Source organism: Erpetoichthys calabaricus, chromosome 2 (assembly GCF_900747795.2).
Source record: "Erpetoichthys calabaricus chromosome 2, fErpCal1.3, whole genome shotgun sequence".
NCBI lineage: Eukaryota > Metazoa > Chordata > Cladistia > Polypteriformes > Polypteridae > Erpetoichthys > Erpetoichthys calabaricus.
The window spans coordinates 214,681,224-214,708,290 of record NC_041395.2 but is presented as its reverse complement, the minus strand read 5'-3'; the positions used below and the strand labels follow the sequence as shown (position 1 = coordinate 214,708,290).

The following is a 27,067-nucleotide window of genomic DNA, read 5'->3' as shown; positions in this document are numbered from 1 at the left end:
TTTTAACCTTCTTATATCCATCATTCTGTAATTGTACATTATTTTATCCTAGACTCTTATTTTAGTTTAATTTACTTCCCGCTGTATCTTATTGAGTATCTCATTGTTGTAAGTAGAAGTGCCAAGAAGTCACAAAAAGCTTGCAAAAACACTTCTAAAAATGTCCACTAGAGATGGATATATCACTAACCCTGGCTAGATAATTTAATAAAACTTCATAAAAATAAAAAAGTTTTATTCTTCACAAAAATGCTCCCTGGCTGAAACACAAAATTCAATGTAATTGATGGTAGACTGATGGACACCTAATTAAATTATAGACCCCAGGTGCTTTAGTCTGCTTTATGGCAGGACTATCTAAAGCTTTTATCGCTTTTGCTTTGCGGCTGTGGTATCAGTTGGTTTATCTTTGCTTTTTAGCTCCTGTATTGCTTTTGGTCTTTTAACAATGTTTGGCTGATCCTTGGTTTTGACTCTTTCCTCTTGTTTTTAGCTTTGTCTGTTGGTGATTTAGTACTTAGTTTTGATTATTTTATATTTTCTTTACTGTGGTGGGTTGGCACCCTGCCCGGGATTGGTTCCTGCCTTGTGCCCTGTGTTGGCTGGGATTGGCTCCAGCAGACCCCCGTGACCCTGTGTTCGGATTCAGCGGGTTGGATAATGGATGGATAGATATTTTCTTTAGAGAAATTAATCTTTTAAATTTGGCACTTTTGACATTTTTTTGTATTTGTTGGAATATGTTTACATTTTTTTGTTTTGTGTGACATGGTGTGTCATTTGTCTGTGGTGGATTAACCAGGTGTAGGTTCTTTTAAAAATAGTGCAACTTGTGAGTTTTAGGTGTATGTAGTAAAGAAAGGCAGCTATGAAGCTCTTAATTGGGAATTGGGCTGATTAGCTGCTATGTGGAACATGTAGGGCAGCACTCACACTCGCATTTATAAAAGTTTGAGTAGAAAGAAGGATAAAAAAGAAAGAAAGGGCAAAATGAAGACGAAGATCAGTAATGGTAACCAATGTGTGAGTGAGAGAGGGAAATGGTGGGGAGAAGCATGTGAGGAGTGCCATTCAGGAAAAGTTCATCAAGCCTCTTGATTGTTTGGAAGGATCAGAGGAGGTTGTGAGCTGTAGGGGCTCACTGTGGGGGCTGGAGGAGGTGGTAGTGAGTGAGCGAGAGGGAGGGAGAGAAAGGTAGCCAGGCTGGAGGGAAAACTCTCTGCAATGACTGACAGAGGTGGCAAGGAGTGAGACGAGCTATGGAAGACCCAGCGAGAACCAGCAGCGGTGACTCAGAGAGAGAGAGAGCCATGCTTGTTGGTGTCTCGAAAGAGCAGGGTGGGAGGAAATGGGAAAAGGCTGATTCTGTCTTTACTGCTGGAATTAAGTATTTATTGGATTTGGTTTTATTATTGATTTTGACTATTTTTTGGATTATATCTTTTTCGACACTCATTTATTGAAGATTTTTAACTGCATCACACATTTGACACTGCTGTTGCTTTTAATTAATATACACTATGCACTGTCACACCTTCAGCTTAATATTGCATCTCCACTTGTCCCAATCCATATCCAGTTACAAACTACAAGATGCTACGAATTGGGGGTTAGGGTTGGGGCTTGTGTGGGCCCTGAGCATCACATTTTGTTTTTCTTGAAATTTACTTTATTTAATGAATACACTTTTTTCAGATTTAACCTAAAAAGTTATGTTTTTTTAGTGAAGTTTTAACAGCTTCTCTCCGCTTTGGCATCATCTTTAATGCAATTTCATAGCACATTTGTACAATGCTAATGTTTAGAGCAATCCCCAAGACATCACCATACATGACTAATTGAACCAAGGGTATGGATTTGGTAGGATCATCAAACAGAATCACAAACATGGGAACACTGTTGAATGGGCTAGAAGGATACTACTTCAGTACTAATGGTAATATAGGCTATTCAGTATAGGTCCAATCATTTGTTGAGCTGCTTATATTACAGGCTATCTTAGAAGTTTATTTTGGAAATAAAAAGACATAAAGTTGGGAATGTTGACAGCAGAGAAATATCACCATAACCACACTACAGAGGGTATCCTTTTCATTCTGTACTCCTGACTGGTACATTAAAGGCAGAAAGCACATCTAGATTAGACAAAATAAAGAAAGAAGTGTTTCATTTAACCAAATAATGATTGTGTCAGCTGGGGAGAGATTACTAAAAACTGGGTAATATGACATGCAGCTGTTATTCAACATTTATGCAAAATGCAAATGTTCTCAATTGAAAATACAATAGCCAGTGATGTTAACATTACCATATGCTCATCTATCCATTCCTTAACCTCCTTCATCCAATTCGAAATCGGAAAGAGCTAGAACCTAATTTATATACAAGGAAATAAGAAAGCCAGTGGAGGGCACACTCATCCACGCAGAAACAAATTCATTTTATCCACTTAACCTGAACATCTTTAGTATTTAGGAGGAAGCTGGAGTGAGCAAAACGGAATACAAACAAATGAGAAGTACAGGGATTCCCCTGGAGGTTGCAGGACCCCATAATTAAACCTTAGGACCCAGAGAAAGCCTAATGGTCTGTACCAAATGGGAGTGAGGTAAATTCTTATTAGGCTCGGTGTTGCTGCTTATATTTATACACTAAACAAGCCTGTTATTGTACCATTATTTAGTGTTTACCTCAGTCCATTCATTTTGGTGATTGGTACAATATGGTCCAATACAAATTCAGAAAAATATATATTTGTTTGTGTTGTTGTTTTTATTTTAACCTGTTTTACCATTGAAATTACCTGTATTTGTCTTCCATGTTCTAAATTAAATAGAGCTGCGGTGCTGATTTGTGGTAGGGTTGCATTGTAAAAGGACAATTGTCTGAAACCATATAATGAAATAGCCATTTTAGCATTGGACACACAGTTTCTAAGTGTGTATGTGTCAATAAAAGTTCATGTTCTGCGTGATGCAAGTCAAACATACAAGGTAGCATAGCTTTTGCCTGCAGATTAAGTAATTTTGTATAATATGGTTCATCTATTTAAGGCAGGCAATTCCTAAATGACAGCATTCTCCATACCTCACTTACTGTATAGCCCTGTGTCCAACAGGAAGTGTTAGCTCCACAAATGGACAATGCACTGACAAATGCACTGTGTAAAGCTAATTTCATTTACAGTGCCACCTCAAAGCCACAGTGAGGACAAAATAACCACAACAGCAATAAAAAAAGCTATAATGATATAACTAATAATCTTATAACTAACTTGTGTAGTGCCTTTTATCCCCCGGAAGGTTCCCTGAATTCCCACTACAGTGCTTCATACCAATGTCAATGTAACAGATCTTGCAAATGGTCAAATCTTGCATTTGTCAATGCAAAAATTTTGTTTAAGAAAAAAAAAGTTTGTGGCTTATTTCTTCTATCATATGTTAAAAAAACATTTGAACTTTAGTAGAGATCTGATAACTAGAGATATCACCAATAACAGATAATACCATCCATATTACTAAACGAGAATGGTAAACCGGATATGGACGCAGGGACCTGCCCGTGGACGCAAAAGACATAGTGCGCAAGTGCCACACAAAGCCCCCCCCCCCCAGAGTGAAACTGGAGAGACTACGCACGTGCGCAGGTGCCACACAAAGCCCCCCCCCACCCACCAGAGCAAAACGGGAGACACTACGAACCGTCAGAGTAGGAAACAAAGTAAAATGTCATAAAAAGGTTAAAGAACAGGGACAAACACATGGAGAGCAGGTTACAGAACAAAGCCCCCCTGCCCAGAGTAAAACGAGAAAGACTACGAACCGTCTGACATGCCGCAAGCAGGATAAAGCGAGGTCAGAAATAAAACACAGAGTAGGAAACAAAGTAAAACTTTATAAAGGGATTAAAGAACGGGGACGAACACATTGAGAGCGGTTTACAGATGATGAAAACTGGAATGCAACAGCTTCAAAAAAACCTAGGCACGAAACACATGCACACCGAGATACAGAATATAAAGGCAGAAACAACGACAGTTAAACGTCCACACCACACAGCGGAGGTACACAGCATGGTAAAAACCGACATAATCCGGAAAGCGCAGGCGTCACCGCCATATTGTGAGTGGCACTAATGCGTGGTAAAAGCGCAGGAGGAGACATAGTAAAAGAAGAGGAGTCAACGCCCCCTACGGAGTCCACAAAGGTTCATACATTAAACCCGAGATGGTACGGACACGCGTCTGAAACCGCAGAAGCAAAACTGTCTCGGGTCCAAAACCAAACAGCTCAACAAGTAACATAGCTTCGACACCAACCCTGCGTGGACAGATCTAATGTACGTGGACGCCTACAACGCGCGTCTCAAACTGCGTAGGCAAAGCAGGCACGGATTCAACACGACACAGCTCCAGTGACCGAGATACAAACACACGCCTGCCTGGATATAATTAATGAACGCAGGCTCCTACAACGTGCGTCTGAAATGCCGCAGACCAGGCAGGCATTGCTCCAAAAAGAAAGAGCTCGACTAAACGAGATACGAAGTGAAATGGGAAACACTACAGAGTCCGCAATGCTCCACAATGCGCCGCATAATAGTTCGGAAAGAGCTTCGTAGTAACAGTGGGGAGACCCAGAGAGACACGGGCGAACGCTCCGTATTAAACATACGTCATCCTCACACATCTAACCTATACAGCATAGGTGAATCACATTACAGTGATGTATTATTAACAGTACGATAAACATCACAGTATCGCAAACAAATGAAAATTATTACTCGAAAAAGGGAAATTATATTCACCGCGGACCAGGTGTCATTGAAACAAAAGCAGAATAAAGCGAGATCAGAAATGAAAGACAGAGTAGAAAGCAAAGTAAGACGTCATAAACAGGTTAAACGAGGGGGACAAACACATGGACAGCAGGTTACTGATAATGAAGACTGGAATTCAGAAGCTTCAAAAACCAAAGCTCGACTGACCGAGATACAAACTGAAATGGGAAACACTACGGGGTCCGCAGTAGTCCACAATGCACCGCATAATAGTATGGACGGAGCTCCGTATTAACAGTGGGGGGCCCCAGAGTGACACGGGCGAACGCTCCGTATTAAACGTGCGTCATCCTCACACGTGGCTGCCCAGCGGGCACGGGTTCAAAACGCCGGGGGTAGGTGAGCGAAGCGAGCAGGGGGCGGAGCCCCCTTGTTTATAATAATAAAAGATAACACCAATGCTAACCATTAATTGAGAAATACCTAGAAGAAAGTTCAGAAAATGGAAAGGAGAATGGGATATAATATATATGGTGAGGATGATAGCTGAAAAAAATGATAGAAAATAAGAAAAATCTATACATGTTTTACATCGATTATGTTAAAGCTTTTGATAGAATGAAACATTAATCTGTTAGAAGTACTGTACAAAACAGGCATACTAAGGTAAGTCATGAGAAAAGAATTATATCCAAATTGTACTGAAACTGGAGCAGAAAGCAAAAATAAGAACTTATTCAGAAGAAACAGAGGACGTGGATATTAAGAGAGGAGTTAGACAAGGATGTATACTACCACACATACTATTTCACATACTGTATATAGGGTGAATTTCTGGGTGAATATAGTGAATTCCTAATAAAAAAGGTGTTAGAAGAGCATTAGGGGACAAATATAAATGGAGAAGTGATTACAAACTTATGTTATGCAGTATTGTGATACTGACATCAAGAGTGGAGGATTCACAGAAGATGGTAGAAGGGATCTATAAAGTGTGCAAGGAATAGATGGAAAGGAGTGCTAGCAAGACTAAAGTAACAGTGATTAGCAAGAAGGGAACATCAAAGATAAATATAAAAGTGGAAGGTCAACAATTAGAGCAGATGAAGGAATATAAACACCTTGGAAGCTGTACTACAGACCAAGGAGATTGAAGATAGAGATAAAAAGAACAGGTAAAACAAATGAAAGCTTCTGGGACAGCAAAGAATTCCTGAGAATGAATTTGACCATTGAGCTTAAAAAGAAATTACTGAGAACACATATATGTCTTCCCAGGTTATGACAGTGATACATGGGCATATGGGAAAGCAACTACTAGGAGGCTGGAAAGCTTTGAGATCCGGTGCTGCACAGGGATAATGAAAATTAGTTTGACAGAGAAGTTGACAAATGAAGAAGAAATGAAGAGGATGGGTATACAGGAGATGACATTTGCAGGACATATTTTAAGGGGGTCAAGTGGGAAAATGGTACAATTGGTGACAGAATGAATAATGGATGGCACCAGAGGCAAGGGAAATAAAAGAAGAATGTGAAGTGATGATATTAAACAATGGTCAGTATTGAAAGAATGTGGGGAAGAAAAAAGAAATGCAGAAGATAAGGGGAAGTAGAAAGCCGTGGTTGCCAGCTGTCAGATCAAAGAAGGTGCAAAAGAAGAATGGAATGCTAACACAGTAATATACTCTAAACAATTTTAACTATATACAAACTTTACTAATATACATTGAAATACACAGCATATGCAGTATGTGTAATTCTTAGGGGGAATACACATTATGTATCCTATTTACAAATATATCATACCCTTCACATACACACAGAGTCTCATATTTACAGTTTTTGAGACCCCAAAGTTAAGTCTCCAGTTCAAAACTGCTTTCCTGCTGCCAGGTCTGGATTGAATGCTACAGGGTAACAAAACAGTAAAATCTGTCTTTTACTCCTATTTGCTTGGTAAAGTGTTGAACAGTTCAAACAATCTTTACAACAGAAAATCTGTAACTGTTTCTTTGCTTGAGAGCATTACTCATGACCCCAAGACTTGTAAACTGTAGCCAGCCATTGTCACTCCATTTTCATTTGGCTCTTCATCATCTCCTTTCTCATCATGTTTTTTAATGTGCTTATCCACTTGAAGTGCCAGTCTCTTTCGTCTGTCGATGGTCTTAATTGCATTGTTGTGGAAAAAAAACTTTCCTCCATCTTTAAAGAAGTCAGTCGTCAGTCACTGAGCCCAGATGAGATTGCAGAACATTTATTTATATGCACAAATGTCTCAATCCATGGAGTGAGCAATCAGTTAAGCAAGTCGTCTGCCTTTATGCTTTTTTCTGATTACATCAACTCATCCAATACATCACGTCAACTGACTCTTAATATGCAGAACATTATTACCTCCTCCAATCAGCTAATGCCACCAGTAATTTCTGACTCATGCTGATTCTCCCATTGTTCTGAACACCGCGTCTTTAAGAGGGGTGTTTTGCAGAGTGTCCTATTGATCTTATCGCTTTATCGAAGGGGTGAATGGGCTTTACCATCAGGTCATCCCCACTTTCTGGAGGGGTGTTCATTACTCATTTACTTCATTCTAACCTTGGAAAATTATGTTCTTGTTTTCTCTAAGACGAGGCAAAGATCTCCTACACTTTCAGCTTTAAGTTACATTTAGTTGACCTTTGAGTTACATTCAAACTCATTAAAAGCATATAATACACCCTACTTTTACTACTATCCAATGAACTTCCAGACCACATTGAAATCCTCCCCTTGTATCGTACTTGTATTAAAGAATCTTTCAGTATTCAAATCCATAATCTGGTCCTGACAGGAGACCCCTGATAAAATTTTACAGAGATGAGTGCTGAAGTTAACTCAGTGTTTCAACTGTTACCTTCTTCAGATGTTGTTGACGTATGCAAAAGTTTTAAGGGTGGAAGGTTATAGTGGACCACAACATGGCATTCCTAGTTGTACATTAGTGATGTTCAAGGTTCAGCTGTTTTGTGGCATCAAATGCTTGTGCATTGTACCACTTTTTTTTATAATTTTAAGATAATATTTTTTTGGTACAAAAGACTAATGAGTGATTAGCTATAAGCTTTGCCACCCCTCTTGCTAACAATCTCTGGAAACAAAGAACTTTCTCAGTACTTACCCTGTTTCTCAAAGCTTGGTAGATAGATAGATAGATAGATAGATAGATAGATAGATAGATAGATAGATAGATAGATAGATAGATAGATAGATAGATAGATAGATAGATAGATAGATAGATAGATAGATAGATAGATAGATAGATAGATAGATAGATAGATAGATAGATAGATACTTTATTAATCCCAAGGGGATTAATTAACAGTGAAAACAAAAACAAAAAAATGTATTACAAAATGGTGAGCAAGCAATGGAATATACTGCATTTATAAGTAGAAATAAAAAATATATGTGGTTTATGATATTTCTTATATGGGTTATATAAATGCAATTCTTATTGAATGCACAGACCATAGTGATGCGCTGAATATCAAACTTCATGGCTGCCTAAAATGCTATAGTCTCGAGTAAATTCTAGTGTTCAGCCAACAGTGGGGAACCAATAGGACCCCCAATTACCACGGGAGATTTTGTACACTTACAGTGTTATAATGGGCAGTGCTTTAGACATCACATCTTAATAATGCCCAGTTTGTAATACTACAATGGCTAATTACTGGAGTATCCAAAATATAGTACATATAGTATTAAAGTCTCACATTACTACCATACAAAGAAATCCATTACAAGGCCAGCTAGACTGCATCCTGGTGGGTTTATATTACTGAGATCATACCAGATGCAGCATAGCAATATTCTGTCAAAAAGGTTTGCTCCAATAACAATAATATAATTGTCAATGTAGAGGGTTTCAATATTATGATGCTGGATTTATGATGTAACAGCATTTCCCACTGTTAGTGCTTATGGCAAAATTAACAGAGTTGTTGTGTGTTCATTACTTAGGGATTTGTTTTTTAAATGTGTTCATTCATTTTTATAACTGAATGTCAATGGCTATTGACAATATTTTCCTGACACTCTTAAAATTAAGGTGCCAGAGTGTTTTTTTAGAGTGATGCCACAGAGAACCATTTTTGGTTCCAAAAAGACCCATCTACATGAAGGTTCCAGAATGACCCTTTATTTATTTAGATACGTAACAGGCTCCATACAGTAAATAACAATGCAATAGATGGTAAAAGATCTGTGAAATACCAGTGGGTCATGATTTTAAATATACTGCTGCTGCATACATACAGTTACACAAACTAAGTCCAGGTTTTCATAATTTGTTGGTGTCCTTCTAGGTAACCTACCATACATTAAACATTTCAGATTTTTTTGCAAATATTTGAATGTTTCAAATCACAAAGAACCAACTTGAAATGCAAAGGACCCATTCCAGAATAAAATAAGTTTTGTGAAGCAATGGCACTATAAATAACCTCACAACCCAGTAAAGAACCACATACATTAGTTCTATGAAATTATTTTTAAGAGTGTACAGTGAACCATGGATTCACTAAATTATGGAAGGACTGCACTAAAGACGAGTGAATCCCTTTGTTGTTAAGGTCTTGTTACATAAGAGTAAATGAATGATAGATGCATTTTTGCAGTACCTAAACGAAAGTGTTACCAAAATACTACAAACACACTCCTGAATGTGTCATTCTTGATATTTTTCACACTAGATTCTACTTTTCTTTTTTCCACCCTTTGAAATGTAGGTGTTGAACGAACCACTGAACTATCCTCAGTGTATTTTGATGGTGCACAAAATAAATAGTGATAAAATGTCACCAAACCAAATAATAAAAAATAGACAAAAAAAAAAACCACAACAAAAACTACCAAACACATGCTTAAGGTACTTTATCAGGGCTCTGTTTTTTCACACTAGATAATAGATGGCCAAGTTGCTGAAGCATTTAATTGTTTTTAAGTGCTGACAAGGCACCACTCTTGTATAAAGGTCGAGCTGCTGTTCCACATTTACAATCATGTGACCTTTACCATATGACAGCTCCCTTACATGTCATATAAGAGTGAACTCATACTTCTAAGAATTATTTACACTAACTGACAACTAAACTCTAATCAACAGACAAGATCAGTCTGGCTTTTTGACCTAGTAGTCACAAACAAGCATCATCAGGTTTTCTTGCTATTTTCCTCTGTCACCTGCACAATGTACTGTCATGAAAACTACCATAGAGGCGTGAATGGCTAAAATGGTGATAATGTGGTGCTTTTCCCTAAGTAAAGGGCAAGCATCGTCTTCCACAGAGTTGCAATGAAAAACCATAGGACTGTATACTACTTTTTGTTACTCAGCTATGCTTTATAAGCAGACCTTAAATGTGTTATTGCCTGATTTATGTCTTACCTTGGAATTTTGTTTGTTGCTAATTTTATTTGCTCTTTATTCTCTTTTTTTATGATGTTCTGTTTTAGCTTTATTTCTGCTTATTGTTTCATCATTGTTAACCTTCTTAGTTTAGCTTTATTTCTCTCTGTCTTTTGTTAAATTTTGGGTGTCTTTTTGTGTCTGATAGAGTTGGGACAAGAACCCTAATTAGATCTCAGGCCCCAAGTATATTAATTAGCCTCACTTCAGCACCAGGGGGATGTAAATATCTCTTACAGCCACTGCCAGATTAACTTAGAAATTAAAACAGGAGATGGCTTGAGGACTTTTTAAAGACCTAGTTAACAAACCCCATTACATGAAACAAAGCATAGCAAATGAGTCAGTAACTAAAATAGAGCCAAAATGAAGGATGCAAATTGTAGTCAAAGAAAAAAAAAGAATTTGTAATCGGAGACCTGTCGTTAACACTCAGTAATAACGCTAGGATTTTTGGACACATACACTGGACAACCAGGAAGTATTTCCTTTACGCTGTCGTGGAAATTATGTTACGCGCTACACATTTCCTGCCTAGTAAGAACAAATGTAAAATGTCTCAATATGGCAGTGCCTTTAGGGCCATCTTAACAATACCATAGACCCCCAGGCAAAGTAAAGCTCTGGGGCCCCTGTTTTGATAGCAAAACAGAAACATACATAGGTATCAGAAATATCGTGGGCCCCTATGCACTTGGGGTCCCCAGCCAGTGCCCTTTGTGCACACACGTTAAGATGGCCCTGTCTGCAAAATGAAAAATGAAAATGGGACAGGGGAGAAGGTAATTATTTTTAACATAAAAAAATGCATTGAAAAAAAATCAATTTTACCATGAGATTCTTTGGACCCTAAAACACCCAAAATGATGTTTTAAATATTTTAATAAACCAAGGGATCTCTGTTGTAAGAGTTCATTATAAATTCACAAAACTGTAGTTTTCACATAGCAACATAGCTAATGGGAGATTCTTTTTTATACCCTATAAGCTAAAATGTTAACAGAATGCTCCTATATTGTGTGTGTATGTTGTAAGGGTGGCTGGTTAAGCAGACAACTCAAGGAGTCAAAAAAAGGTTGGGGTACCACCCTGGTAACCCCTTTTAATCGCAACAAAAAAGATAGGCAACTATCAGCTCAAACTGAAAAACAATATTTTAAGATTTACCACTCAGGTAGTCATTCAGGAGTTCTGTCCTTCAGTAGATATCTGACGCCACCTTCCAGGAATGGACCGGCTTTACAGAGCTGACACGAGAAGGGGTGGAGTTTTCTCTGGATGGTGGGGTGGGGTCATTCATCCTTCTTCTGCATTTTTTCTTTTCTGTGAAAGAGGGAGGTGAAGACAATGTTAGCATCAGTACACCCTCTCATCTTGGGGTGTAACTGCTTACCTCACTAGAGTCAGGAAGGTGGTCCCCAGACGTGAATATGTGACATTTTTTTGTATTTTGTTTTACTTAATAAGCATCTATAAAAAGCAACATTTCCCCTTTGAGACAAATAACGTCTACCTGTCTATCTATCTTTCTAATGTTTAGTTATATCTCTGGTGTGGCAATAGAATGATCTCAGATATTAGGTAAATAGCTAGACAAAAACATGATCTGTTAGTAAAAAAGATATAAAGGCATGTAGTAATCTGTTATGTACATATGTTATAACCTAGGTCTTAGAAATAATAGGTCAGAGTTTTAAAAAGAAAGTCAATTACAATTAAGGCAAAAACAGTTAATTAGTGACCAGTTTTTGCTACTAAGAAAATGGTTAGAATGAAAGCCTGCAGCCATAGCAGCACCCTCCCATTACTGGAGTTAGACACCCCTGCCTTAAATGAAACATCATAGACAAGAAGTTATTTTTCTTTTTTGTCTGCATTATCAAGTTTCTTCTTTATTTGTTTGTGAATTGTTTGCTTAGGATTTCACTAAATCTTTTAAAACAAGGACTATGGATTTTTTTTGTACATGCGTCGTACCAAGTGCTTGAACCTTTCTGGTAGCTACATTTTGAACTTTTTTGGAAACCCTCAACAAGCACAGCTAGTGTCATATCATGTAATTTTCTAACCCACTTAGTCCAGACGAGGAGGTTGCTGGAGCCTGTCCCAGTTAGAACAAGAAAAAGGCAGGAACAAAACGTGGACAGTGCAGCAGTTCATTTCAGGGTGAACACAGTCACATCAATGCCAATTTAGCATCAGAAGTTTACCTAATCGGCATGTCTTTGGAGAGTAGGAGGAAACCAGAGCACCCGTAAGAAACCCATGCAGACAAGGGGAGAACATGCAACTCCACACAGGGAGGACCCAGCTGCAGCTGTGAAAAATGAAAAACAAAAGCCAGATTGTGACGCAGTGTAGTGACATTACCCTAGTGTTGTGTGCTTCTGTCCCCTTTTTACACTTCATGTTTTATTTCATTTTGCAGTTTCTTAACATTTTATTTTGAAATATCTTTTTTATTTAATTTTGGGCTTAATATTTGCATTGTGAATTTGGCCTTTGTTTGTTTCATTGTTATTCATAGTTTTTTCTTTATTTCTTCAATTTTTTTTTTTAAGTAGGCATTATCTATTTTGGATTTTGAGATTTTTGTCTTTTACTTCTAGGCTGTTTATTGCTGTTTTAGTTTAGTTTAGATTAGATCAACTTCATTAGTACCATTAGATAAATAAATTATTACTAATTAATTATGTGTACTGTGCTGAAATAGAAAATTAAAGAGTATAAGCATTTAGTCTGGGGTGTTAGGGAGGATGCATTGAATCGCCTGATAGCAGTAGGCAGAAAAGACCCTCAGAGGCACTTCTTCACACATATTGGTGGAATAAGCCTGTGGCTAAAAATGCTTTAAGAGAACACCTCCTGAAGGGGGATGGTGCTTAATAATTTCATCCAATTTTGCCACCATTCTCTTTCCCACAATCACATCCAATGTGTCCGTGGTTAGCTCTGTGATGGAGAATAAATAATAAATAAATTTGTTCAGGCATTATGCATCTTTTGAACTCAAGTTGCTTCCCCAGGAGACCACAGTGTAAAACAATACACTGGATGCTATGGACTTGTAAAACATCTCTAGCAGCTTTCTGCATACACCAAAACATCTGAGTATCCTTAGGAGGTACAGTCTGCTCTGTCCCTTCTTAAATAGCTCCAATGTGTTTTCAGACCCAGTTCATTGTTTATGTGAACCCTCAGGTACTTGTAGCTCTGCACTAATTCCATATTCTGTCCCTGAATGGTGACTACTCTCAGAGGCTCTTTGGCATACTGGATGTCCACCACCATCTCTTTTGTCTTGTCTTGTTGAGCTGCAGGTGGTTCTTCCTACAATACAAGACACAGACCTTCAACAGGCTCCTGTACTCTGTCACATTATCATTATTAATGCAGCCTATGATGGAGGAGTCAAAGGGGAACCTCTATGGATGGCAAGCACTAGTATTATACTTCAAGTCTGTTATATATTGGCTGAATAGGAAGTGAGACAGCACAGTTCCCTGAGTTGTCTCAGTGTTATAAACCACCATTTCTGTCACAAAATATTTGAATCTCATAAACTGCTGCCTGTTGGTCAGGTAATCCATCATCCAAGAGATTGTCGGGACATCAAGATGCATAGCCTAGAAGTTTTTCCCTGGTTGACGAGCCAGAATTGTGTTAAAAGGACTGCAGAAATCAAAGAACATTATTCTGACTGTGGTACTGGCTTTGTACAAGTGGGAGTAAACTCTGTGGAGCATGTAGATCAGAACATCCTTCACACCTATATGTGTCTGATAAGCAAACTGCAGAAGACCAAACTTAGGTTAGTAGCTGTTTAAAGACCAGTCGGTCAAAGGTCTTCTTGATGTATAAAGTAATGAGTCACTAGAATGCACTTTGTTTGGTACTGGGATTACACAGGATGTTTGCCATACATGGGGACCCTTCTGAAAACTCAGGGAAAGGGAGAGCAAGTGCTGAAGGACCCCACAGAGTTGGCTGGCACATGTTTTCAGCATCCTAGGACTGATTCCATCCTGCCCTCAACCTTGTTCATGCACAGTTTCCCTAGATCTCTCTTTACCTGATCAGCAGCGATGGTCAGGAAGGGGACTGGAGGCAACAGATGTGATATCACTATAGGTCGTGCAGTGTGGAAATGGCATTTGGGATTACAGAACCTCCTCAGCTTATGCGCAGAGGCTTGCACTTTTTGGGGAGGATTGAAATAACAAGGATGAGTCAAACATGTTGAAGAACTCATTCAGTTCATGGTCCTTGCTCCCTTCCTTTGCAGGTTTTACAGCCTGCGTGTAACCAGTGATTGTCCTCATCCCATTCCACACTTCCTTCATGTTGTTCTGCTGTAACCTGCACTGCAGCTTGTCCCTGTAGTGAGATTTCCTCTCATGTAGCTGCTTCCTCAGTTCTGACTGCACTTGCTTGATTTTCTTCTAATCTCCAGACTGGAAGGCTTCTAATTCAGAAGGGCTTTTAGGTCTCTTGTTATCCATGGCATGTTGTTTGGAAAAATATTGTGCTGTCATTGTGGGGACTGTGTTATCCACACAAAACATGATGTAGTCTCTACTACAGTGTCTGCATCCCTCCAAATTCTCACCATGTGACTCAAAAAGCATCAGTCAGTATTATCAAAAACATCCTTCACACCCTCATCAGCCTTCATTGTCCAATCCCTCATGGTTCTGGTGGTGACTGGCAGATACTGGACAATGGGCTTATATGCAGGTATGAGCTGAACCAAAATATGGTCAGACCTGCCCAAATGGTGCCAAAGCAATAGTGTTATATGCCTCTTTAACTCTGGCATATATAAGGTCTGGGATCCTCAAGTCACTTGTTGCATAGTCCACAAACTAGTATAAATTGAGGAGTTGTGGAAAATTAAACATGGTTAAAGTTCCCAGAAATTGTGTTAAAAGCACTAGTGAGATTGTTCAGCACAGAATATACTGTGTTGGTTGTGACAGCCGAATCTGCCAATGGGAGGGTGCAAACTGACAACACAATGGTATTTGCAAACTTCCTCAACATATAAAAAAGGCCATAAGCCCTTCATGAGCAGTTCAACACTCTGGTCACATACCTGTGTTTTAATTGTAATGTGCAATGTAATTGCACCACTTTTCTTTCACAAAAATAATAAATCCACCTTCTTTTTTCTTACTGCTTTTGTGGCTGGTTTTGTATACCTGCCTGATATTAAAACCATCCAATACAACCATAGAGTACAGAGTTTTAGCTCTAAGCCACATCTACATGAAGTACACATAAGACCGCTGAGATTGGTACCTGCTAAGCATTGAGAGCACATCCGTTCTATTTACAAGTGATCTTACATTGTCCATGATGATAAAAGACAGGTAAGATTTGTACCTTCTCCTTTTTATTGTGGCTCCTGCTCTCTTTCCCCAGCAATAGTTATACTGGAGTCTGGCAATTAGCCCAAGTGCTCTGGGAGTTAAAGGACACAGGTCCAGCCATTGCTGGCACATGTAAGTGAGTGTGAGTCTTTCTTCACAAATTCTGCTATCCATATTATCCAAAAAATGTAGCAAACAATAGTAAACAACAACAAAGAAAAACAAACATGGGAGCTGTGGGAAATAATTTGTGCTGTCCCTTGGTTCTTGTTTTTTCTTCTTCATATTTTTGGAATTTATTTTTTGTTGTTACATTTGTACTTTGAAATTTAGTGTTTTCTTATTTTGATTTCCTTCCTTTGTTTGTTAAACTCATTATATAAAATAATTGATAAATTAAATAATTAATAGCTTCATTATGGCAAGTGCTTTTCCACATTTTTCGCTTTCCAAATTTTTCAAACATGAAAGTTTTCTTTCTCAAGCTCTCATCATTTCCTGTTTTTGTTCAAAACAGCCCTCGTTTTTGACCATATTGTTTGTTTAATAACAAACTGTTAAGACTGTTTTCCTGTTATAACCAGGTCTCAGCCTTCCTAGAACTGCCTGTCTGTTAGATCACATCCAGTGGCAAATTTCCTTGTAATTTGAGTGGACAACCAAAATCGTGACTTTCTAATATTTTACAGAAAACAGCAATCCATAAGTCATGATTTTAAGCCTTGTGTATAAATCATAAGGGGATTGCAAAGCAGAAACAGAGAGTTATAGTCATTTGGGATGTTTCAAAAGGCTTATCGTTAAACAGACAGAGGTCTGATAAATGAAAATTAAAAGAAAAACCTTTCAACGATAGCAAAATATTGTTATTAATTCAACCGAAGTTAGAGAGACCATAACTGCCAAAAAATCTATTTACTCAAAAAAGTTAATAATTTAATTACATTTATTAAATAAATAAAGAATTCAAAGTTAAAATATTCAAGATAGTAAATTAATAACTTTCAACAACAACCTCTCAAATGAACAGAATTAACAAACACACACCGTTATACTGTAGCAGTGTCAATGTTTGAATTTCACAATTTTCCAAAGGACAAACTGTAAAGGAGACAAAGGATCTTCACCACAAAATGTAATATATTAACTAAAAAATGTGTGTATGTACCTATTTGTGAATTTCCCCTTGGGATTAATAAAGTATCTATCTATCTATCTATCTATCTATCTATCTATCTATCTATCTATCTATCTATCTATCTATCTATCTATCTATCTATCTATCTATTTCAAAGCTCATAAAACACATTAGTTTATTATCATCTTACAGAAAATCATAATTTGCACAGTACAAATGCATTGTAATGATATCAGACATGTAGGGATATATATACATGTATTCAGTGAACATACTGTACAATCATGTACAGAAAGTTACAATTTGCAGTTATTTAGTTTTTTTTAGACAAATTGTTTGCATGACTAAAGTCATGCAACATTCAGGTGATTTAACTTTCTGTCCTATGCAGTTATGTTACTGTGCCGCATAATGATTTCACCAGTTACAACATTTGTAAACATACATTTTCTCATGTTTCATGTTTGCAAGTGCCTACAGAAGAGATACATTTATCATTTTCTAAATTTATACTGCCACTGCTGACAGGAACATGATTTTCTCTGTGTCCCCTGAAATCCACAGCGAGTTCTTTTACCTTCAGTGCTGGGTTATTGCTGCAATACATTTTAGATCTGCAGCCTTATTTTTATTTGAAGCTTCATTCTTATTGGAAACATTCTGGGCACAAGGATGTAATGGTGAACACAGCAGTCAAGTGCCTAAGATGTAACAATGGAATTCTAATAAAGAAAATAATAGACCAGATGGTAAAGAAAAGGCAATGAAGAAGAGATTAAATCTAGTACTGTAAAAGAAAGTATTATTCACTAATGTCACATTTATCCTGCTCCTTTGCAATGCCAGAATGTCTGCATGTTGTATGTCCTGCAGCATGTATAGCTTAGGTTTTCTGGCCAATGGTATAGATAAATACACCTACCAAAAATGTATAGTTAATTAACAGTTGGTTAGGAAAATACATGCTATGAAGGAGCATTTTAGAAAGGTACTAGTGATTAGGCAAACCAAAAATTGGATTGACTCAGTTTGTTTAAACAATTTGGCTATTTATGATTCGGCTTCAGTCTCTCCAGGCCCCATTGTGGTCAGTGAGCGCCCATAATTAGCAGTACCAATCCGGCCATAAGGTGAGTGGGTAACCGTGAGATGAGGGTCTAAGAAGTCAAAATTCAGTCCTTCTGCACCGTGGTCACCAATTTGGACCCAGAACAGATTTTGAGCACTCAGCAGCATGTTTGTCAAGACTGAAAAAAATGAAAGTACTCATAATTGCTAATTCAATAGTGCAGAATGTTGGAATCCCAAACTAACTTTATCCAGCAGTTAAGTTAAATGCCTCTCAAAGGTCAATGTATCCGAAATTGAGGCTAAATTGGGCTTTCTGGCCAACAATGAAGTATCTACCTCATTATTACACCCCAATACTAATGATATTGTTTTACAACAATATGAGGAATTAGGGAGGAACTTCATATACTTATGCACCAGAGCTAAAGCAAAATTTTGGAACTTATGTGGTATTTAACAATACCTTTCACTGCTGGTTAGAGACCTCATATGCAAATAAAAGCATAACCTTTGTGAATAATTGGCATGAATTTTGTGAAAGACCTATATTTTTCAAGAGAGATGGTCTTCATCCTAACTGGAAGAGATCTTTTATTTTATCCCAAGTTATGGCAGCAAAACTACCTTGCTGAGCACCATACAGGCTGCAGCATTGTGATCTTAAATTAATTAATTAATTCTGTAGCTGTTACCCAGAATCATTGTTGTGGGACATCTTCTAAATATAGTCTCGAAGCAAAATCTAAAAAAAGACAATGAAAGAATAAAGAGCAAAATTAGACCTAAGAGTATCCACCTCATTATTACACCCCAAGACTAATGATATTGTTTTACAACAATATGAGGAATCTTGAGTGTCACTCAGGCAGCTGTATAGAAGTGTCTCGCATAACCGTCAGACCCAAGGATGACTCGGGGTGTAAAACTGATAACACTGTTAGTCCTGAGCGTTACAGCAATGGTATAGGCGTGTCTTACATAATTGTCAGAGTGTTAATGATGTAGACACATGTTATCCTAGCCTCATAATGACGTCCCATAAGACATGTTCTTCAGAAGCCCAGGTGTTGTATGCTCTTGACAGTGATACAAGCAGTAATGTTGAGGAGTTGCTCATCAGCTGTGATGATGAAGTGAATCTGTCTTCAGGCAGTGAAACTGAAAAGGAGAGTGAAACCGAAAGTGATACTGATGAATATGAAAGTGACGCTTGTGTTTGGGTTTCTGTTGATCCTGCTTCAAATAAACCAGTACCACCTTGTTTTGATTTTGTGGGGCAGACAGGAATAAAAGTGAACGTTGACAGCCAAGATCCACTTACTTACTTGAAATTATTTCTTGATGATGACGTGATTGAAAGAATTGTTGTTGTGACTAACCGTTATGCTATTGGGAAAATGATTGTACACCTAAGCAGTTTTCCCGTTCAAAGACATACCACACAAAAGACATATTTTGACAGAATATACAATATTAACACCATCATCAACATTATTATTAATTTCATATATTACTATTATTATACTTTTTACACATTGTACTTTGTACTTTTAGTGTTTTGCATGTTTTATAGTAAAAATTTAATAAAACTGTAAATTTTCAAGCCAAAAAATATGCCTTTTACATGTTTTTTGAGAAAACGCTAAGGACGGTAACTCAAATTAAAACAAAACAAAAAAAAGAAACAGTTCAAAAAACATCTTTGCAGCTAAAAATGCTGTTTACTAAGCATCTTCTCTCCAGAAATTAACCTGCTTTGGTAAATGATGTTATGTACAAAATCTGATTTTTTATCTTTTTACTGAAAACTGGCTTAGTAAATCTGACATTATTTCTGTAGCTAAGGTAGCACCACATGGTTTTACTGGACATTCCTTCATAAATCAAGACATACTGGTTGACGAGGTGTCCTTGGGATAATTCTGTGTGATGAACTGCAAACTGCTTATAAAAATGTAGCCGAACTCACATCCTTTTAGACACTCATATTAGATATTAGAATAGAATATTAGAATAGAATATTTTTTCCAAAAAACTCTGAAAAGCACACAATGCACTCATTTCACATAGAAACCAACATAAAATATCTGTTGCTACGTGCTGTGGTTGCTGTTGGCACCTGTTTGCCATCTCTGGCAGCAGTAGCTGCACAGGGGTGGCTCAATGGCCAGCTGGAATGCACGGCAGGCCGGCTACCTCTCTGTCTTCGCATAGCAGTCGCAGTGTGACGCAATATGGTTTGTACCTCCTGTCGTCATAAGTGGTGGTCCTCCTAGGCGAACGCTGCTGTAGACGTATCTGCTACACAAATGTGTTCAGCACCACAAGTAGCTGGGGACCGACAGGCTGATGCAGGTACCTCATTTTCGTTTTCCATCTCCAGATAACTTGCATCAAACTCAGAGTCCGAAAAGTCAAAGACTGATTCAGAAATAATACGTAAAATGTCCATGGAGTATTTTGCTTTGCTTTGCTTTAGTCTCTCGCCAGATGTCGCTGCCATTTTAGAGGCTGTTTGCTCTTCACTATTCATGCACGTGCAGGGAATCGAGGTCAAATCAACAAAGCTACATAACTTTCCTTCAAACAAAGAGAGTTGAACTAAAACATAAAGGGCAAGTTTTGTTGCAGTTTACAGCCAATTACCGTCCTCTACCCCTGAATTTCGACAAAAGTCAACATCAGCCCTGAAAGAGTTAAAACAGATTCCAACTGAAGTCCTAATCTACAGACAACCAATGTTATGTTTCAGCCTTAGTCCTCCCCAGGCTAGTGTTAAAATGCTGTTTAAAATCTGTTTTTTTAATGTATTAATTTCCTTTGTTTATGTTACAAATGTTGGTCATTTAGTTTCTATGTATTTGTGTATCTTGTTCTATGTACCATGTGTTTTGTGAGTGGTTCCCCAAGATGTAGGGCTGTCTGCCTATCACTGTGTCAGCACTAAAGGCGGAGCCAACCCACAGTTCCTTGCAGTTCATTGAATGCACTTGTGGTCTGGTGAGTTTCTCTTGTGAGTATTCTTGTGTTTTTTGTATATTGATGGATTTGTGCTCTGCTTTTCAACCATTCTTTGGATTTGTGATTGGAACTTACCTTGTGTGCTTTCTAGAGCTTCACAGTTTAACAGAACCATTTGTGAAAATAAATCGTTTTATTTTATAAAGATTCTTCTTTGTCTTTTGGGGTTTAAGCCAAGGATTGATGGTAATTCCCCCAATGGGCATTTCTGAGTTTTTTTGGGACTTTCTACTTCATAACAACCAGGGCAATATTCAGTATTTATGAAATAATTTGGCAGCCTTTTATGTGATTCAGCTATACATTATGAGCATGTATTGTTGACGGGGAATTTTAATATACAACATTGATGTTGAAACTGAAACTTACAGCAAATATTCTACTCATTTGTTAAACTCAGTAGGGTTTTACCAGATTGTCCCAACTCACTGACATAACCAAACAATAATCTAATTATTACTTACAGAGCTGAAGATCAAAATTGAAATATCACTGCATTAAATGAAGTTATTTCTCATCACTGCTTAATTACATTTGATTTGTTCTTGCCCTTACCAATTTTCTTGCAGATTAAAATAAGAACAATGTGACATCTAGATTATAAGTCTGCATCAAAATTTGTAGATATTTTGGGAAATGCAAGAATAATTGTGAAAACAACTTAGATGATATAACATCAAATTATAAGTTGACTTTAAAAGAGGCTTTGTATACAGCAGCTCTCCTTAAAACTAAAGCAAGCAGGAACACATATAAACTCACTCTGGTTTAATCAGAGTACTCACACACTTAAGCTTGAGTAACTGTAACATAGATAGAGTGCAACAAAGCTGCAGATCTTTTGAACTGCATGGACAAAGAGTGTTAAAAAATATAATAAAGCTCTGTTTAAGGCCAGTTTGACCTATTGTGCTAGATTAATAGATGACAGTAGAAATAATCCTTATGTACCGTTTAGAACAGTAGCTATTCTTACAAATAGAAATTGTGAAAATCAATGTCACATCCTTACAAGTATTAGCAGTGCAGGCTTTATGAACTTTGTAAATGATAAAATTTACAATTTAAGGTCCCATGTTTTAGTGTTACCTTGCAAACTAAACACTACATCGGCAATTCCTGTCTTACCTTGCATACACTGCTTTAGTAATTTTTATTTGATAACAGAGCAGGAAGTCATAACTTTAATATCTAAATTGAAAGTGCTACCTGTTCTTTAGAGACAGTGCCAAAAACACTAGTGAAAAGCTTAATGGATGTCCTGGCAGCAATTACTAATGCACTAAATGTGCCAGTTATCAGACTGTTACTTAAAAAGTTACAGGCTGACCCACATATGCATAAAAATGTCAGTCAGGTCCATAAATATTTGGACAGTTGCACAATTTTCATAATTTTGGTTCTGTGCACCACCACAATGGATTTGAAACAAAGATATGATTGAAATATAGACTTTAAGCTTTGCTTCAAAGGGGTTAACAAAAATATTGTATGAGTCGTTTAGAAAAAAAGACATTTTTAAACATGGTCCCCTTAATTTCATGTTGATCTGATGCCACACCGCCATGTGTTGCTTTTATAGCCTTGGGGAAATGGTCTGTCATTTTCCATTCCTAAGCCACTTAATCTCCTTCACAGAGTCTATTGTGACAGTATGGGGCCAGTCCACCACAGGGCACATTCATGCACACACTCACACTATCTCACAACTAAAAGTCATCCATTAATCTAATGAAGAATGTTTAGGGAAAACAAGAGTACTTAATTTAATCAAGCCTATCCCAAAAGACATGATTATAAAAAATGTTAACATTTCTTTCATGGTATTATTTCTTTTCTATAAGGTGCCGTTTGTGACTTAATTGATTTATTCTTCATAGTACGTACACCAAATATTGAAGTACTCACACTGTGTACTGAAACGAATACACTATCTGTTGTGTTAATAAAAAGTCAACAAACCATATTCACATTGCCAGTGTTTCTTTACTCAAATCCTGACAGTACACACAATGTATGCTGATATTTTATTTCATATACCAACATTTACTGACTTGACTGTAACAGCTAACAGTTTTGATAAGGTTGTGTGCTTTATGTTGTAAACCTCCTGTGAAGCAGTTTCTGGGCCTGAGCATTACTTTGACTCACACTGTGGGGTGCGGTTGTACTAAAAATTTCATGACACCTATTATTCACATCAAAACACAGAAAAACAGAAAAGCTTGAACATACAAGTGATGAAGAACAAGAAACGTAATGCTTGAGTCAATGATGTAAACACATGAATCATATCAGAATAAAAACTTAAATAATAATAATAATCAATTCATCCGTTTTCTAAACCTGCTTTATTCTGAGGGGGGTTGCAGGGAAGCTGAAACCTATCCCAGCAAGCATAGGGCACAAGGCAGGTGGACATTCATTCTCATAATTCCCACTATTCAACTTATTATGTGTTTGAATTCAAAAGAATACAGTTTCTGGTAAAATTATGTTGATCATTAACAAAGCTGAAGTCTGTCACGAGGAAAAGCAGGAATTTATCTATGGCAGGAATGTTTTTTTCTCAAGGCCAATTGTATTAAATAGTAAGAAACTGAAGTGAATTAATAGTATTAGCCCCTGGTAACAAAACTACAAATACGAGGGATGTTCAAAATGTTTCCACACTTTTTTAAATTCTATTTATTAAGAATTTCAAATACAAATGACATCGCTTTTCCAAATAGTCACCTTCATCTGCGATGCAATTTTCCCAGCATCGTACCAACTTTTTACAATTATTACACCTCCCACCTTCAACGTTTCCAATGAAAATACGAAAGTGAGGAAACTTTTTGAATGTCGCTCGTATTATATATATATATAAAATCATTGTACTTCTGATAAATTCGGTTTACTGACAGCACTATAACTGAAGCCCATTGTCTTAGGAAATTTCCCAGGTGAAGCCATGTAACACAGCTAGTAAAGGTATCAGAGAGAAATAGAAAGAATAAAGCTGCAAAGATGAATAAGGGAATGAAAGGTAAAATGTGAGGCATATTACATAATTACATATGTAGTATAAAGACTGGACATATTTAAAGAATCATAATAGTGATTGCTTTACTATACAGTAGATTTAGAAAATCTTCAGACCTCTTCACTTAATTAAAAATAGATACATTTGTCCATTACAGTAATCCCTCCTCCATCGTGGGGGTTGCGTTCCAGAGCCACCCGCGAAATAAGAAAATCCGCGAAGTAGAAACCATATGTTTATATGGTTATTTTTATATTGTCATGCTTGGGTCACAGATTTGCGCAGAAACACAGGAGGTTGTAGAGAGACAGGAACGTTATTCAAACACTGCAAACAAACATTTGTCTCTTTTTCAAAAGTTTAAACTGTGCTCCATGACAAGACAGAGATGACAGTTCCGTCTCACAATTAAAAGAATGCAAACATATTTTCCTCTTCAAAGGAGTGCGCGTCAGGAGCAGAGTCTGTCAGAAAGACAGAGGAAAGCAAACAAATCAATAGGGCTGTTTGCTTTTAAGTATGCGAAGCACCGCGGCACAAAGCTGTTGAAGGCGGCAGCTCACACCCCCTCCGTCAGGAGCAGGAAGAGAGAGAGAGAGACAGAGTTTGTTTTTCAATCAAAAATCAATACGTGCCCTTCGAGCTTTTAAGTATGCGAAGCACCGTACAGCATGTCATTTCAGGAAGCAGCTGCACAAAAGATAGCAACGTGAAGATAATCTTTCAGCATTTTTAGACGAGCGTCCGTATCGTCTAGGTGTGCGAACAGCCCCCCTGCTCAATCCCCCTACGTCAGGATCAGAGAAAGTCAGCGCAAGAGACAGAGAAAAGTAAGCCGGGTAGCTTCTCAGCCATCTGCCAATAGCGTCCCTTGTATGAAATCAACTGGGCAAACCAACTGAGGAAGCATGTAACAGAAATTAAAAGACCCATTGTCCGCAGAAATCCGCGAACCAGCAAAAAATCCGCGATATATATTTAAATATGCTTTCATATAAAATCCGCGATGGAGTGAAGCCGCGAAAGGCGAAGCGCGATATAGCGAGGGATCACTGTAATCTATACTCAATAACCCATAATGACAAAGTGAAAATATGTTATTAAAACTTAAAAACTTAAATCCCTCGTTCATATAAGTATTTCAACTCTTTGCTCTGGCACTAAATTGTGGTTAGGCACATCCTACTTGCTCTAATTATCCTTGAGATGTTTCTAGAACTTGATTTGAGTGCGCCTGTTGAAAAGTGAATTGATTGGACATTGTCTAAAAAGCAACAACCCTTTATTTATAAGGTTCTACAATTCAAACTGTATGTCAGGACAAAAACCAAGTCTTGATGTCCAAGGAACTCTCTGTAGACCTCTGTGATCCAACCATGGTGAGCTATAGATCAGGGTGAGAGAATAAAACCATTTCTAAAGTTTTGAGTGTTCCAAGTGGCCCCAATAATTGGGAAATGGAAGACATTTGGATTCTTATTAGAGTTGGCTATCCTGCCAAACTGAGCAACAGGGCCTTGGTCAGGAAGATGACCAAGAACCCAATGGTCACTCTAACAAAGCTCCAGAAGTCCACTGTTGAGATGAGAGAGCTGGCCAGAAGGAAAACCACCTCAGCAGCACTCTGTGCATTTATGGTAGAGTGGCTAGATGGAAGCTGCTCTTGAGGAAAAGGCATATGACAATTTAAAGAATTCTGTGAGAGTGAGGTAAAAGATTCTCTGATCTGATGAGACAAAAATTGAACTCTTTGGGCAGCATAGTCCAAGCATGATGTCTGGAAAAGACCAAGTACTGCTCATCACCTGCCTAAATACCTTCCCTAAAGTGAAGTATTGTATGGTGGTGGCAGCGTCATTCTATGGCATGCTTTTCAGTGGCAGGTCAGAATTGAGGGAAGGATGAATGTTTCCACATAAAAAGAGGTCCTGGAAGAAATATTGCTCTAGAGTACATGCAACTTCAGACTGGAGCAACAGTTCACCTTTCAACATGACAATGACCTGAAGCATACAGCCAAGACAACACTGGAGTGGCACAAGGACATGTCCTTGATCATCTCAGATTAAAATCCAATAGAACATCTGTGCAGGGACATAAAAATGTCAGTTAACAGACACTCCCCATCCAATCTAATAAAGCTTGAGAGGATCTACAAGGAAGAATAGACTAAACTGATGAAATCCGGATGTGCAAAGCTTGTAGAGACTTTCCCAGCAAGACGTGAAGCTGTAATTGCTGGGTTTCTACAAACTACTGAATTAATGGTCTGAATACTTACAGTGTATGAATGAGGGATTTCAGTTTCTGATTTTTAGCAAGTTTACAAACTTTTCTGAAAACATGGTTTAACTTTGCCATAATGGGATATTGAGTGCAAGCTCAATATGGCAAGTTTATCCATTTAAAATTAAATCTACAACACAATAAAGTGTGCATAAAGTGAAGAAGTCAGAATAGTTTCTTAACCCACTGCATGCAATATTTTTATTTACATTGTTTTGATCTAATAATACATTTCCTCTGTACCACCTTACGACTTGTCTTTCAGCACGTTGCGATCGAATTCCTATCTTTGATTAAAATGGTATAAACTGGCGGAAAAATGTATCCTTTTAATACATTTGCCTTAAGAATACGAATCAGAATTCACTGTATCGACTAGTTACGCTAACGTGTGCTAGAAATACAACCACAACACAAAATATAAATTATAACATAAAATAAAATATGAAGGAAATCCTCGGAGTCAGTTATGGGGGAAGAAGGCTAATTGAAGCACCCGACCAAACATTCCTTTATATCTTAAGATTTCTACATAACTTTTATACATTAGTTAGATTTAGTGAACGAGCAGGTAGAGCTTACCAGTAACAGAAATGATGCGTCTGAGAAATTCCCAGTCTGCTGAGCAAGGAGAAACCTACGTACAGCTCGTTTCCTTCCAGATGACCACTTCTGTGCTATTAAAATATGTATCCTTATTACTTGTTCTCAGCTGTTTTTTTTTACAGTGGGAGCAGCCATCCGATCTATGTTTTTACTTTCTATTTTCACTTCTCCAAAACTGAAACTTATTAGTCGGTACTGAAGCAACTGCCCGCGAAGCGTCGCTGCAGCTCTTTGGCCAGTGGGATATCGGGCACGCGTCAAATCGAGAGCGCGCTTTGTGGAGTTGTGGAGGGCAAAGACAGGCGCGCCAA

General features: G+C 37.7%; 1 protein-coding gene across 3 annotated transcripts in view; it reads right to left on the bottom strand.

The window, feature by feature from the left end:
* LOC114646788 (uncharacterized) overlaps positions 1-26,935 on the bottom strand; it is a 28,996-nt gene extending 2,061 nt beyond the window's left edge. The window contains exons 1-2 of one of the 3 annotated variants that reach the window (XM_028795126.2): positions 26,733-26,935; positions 11,402-11,557 (exon numbers count right to left, since the gene is read on the bottom strand). The gene's annotated coding sequence lies outside the window, so the exon portion shown is untranslated. The remainder of the gene's footprint in view (positions 1-11,401; positions 11,558-26,732) is intronic. The other 2 variants (XM_051924015.1, XM_028795127.2) reach the window with 2 other exon arrangements.
* Between the last annotated feature and the right edge of the window lie 132 nt (positions 26,936-27,067).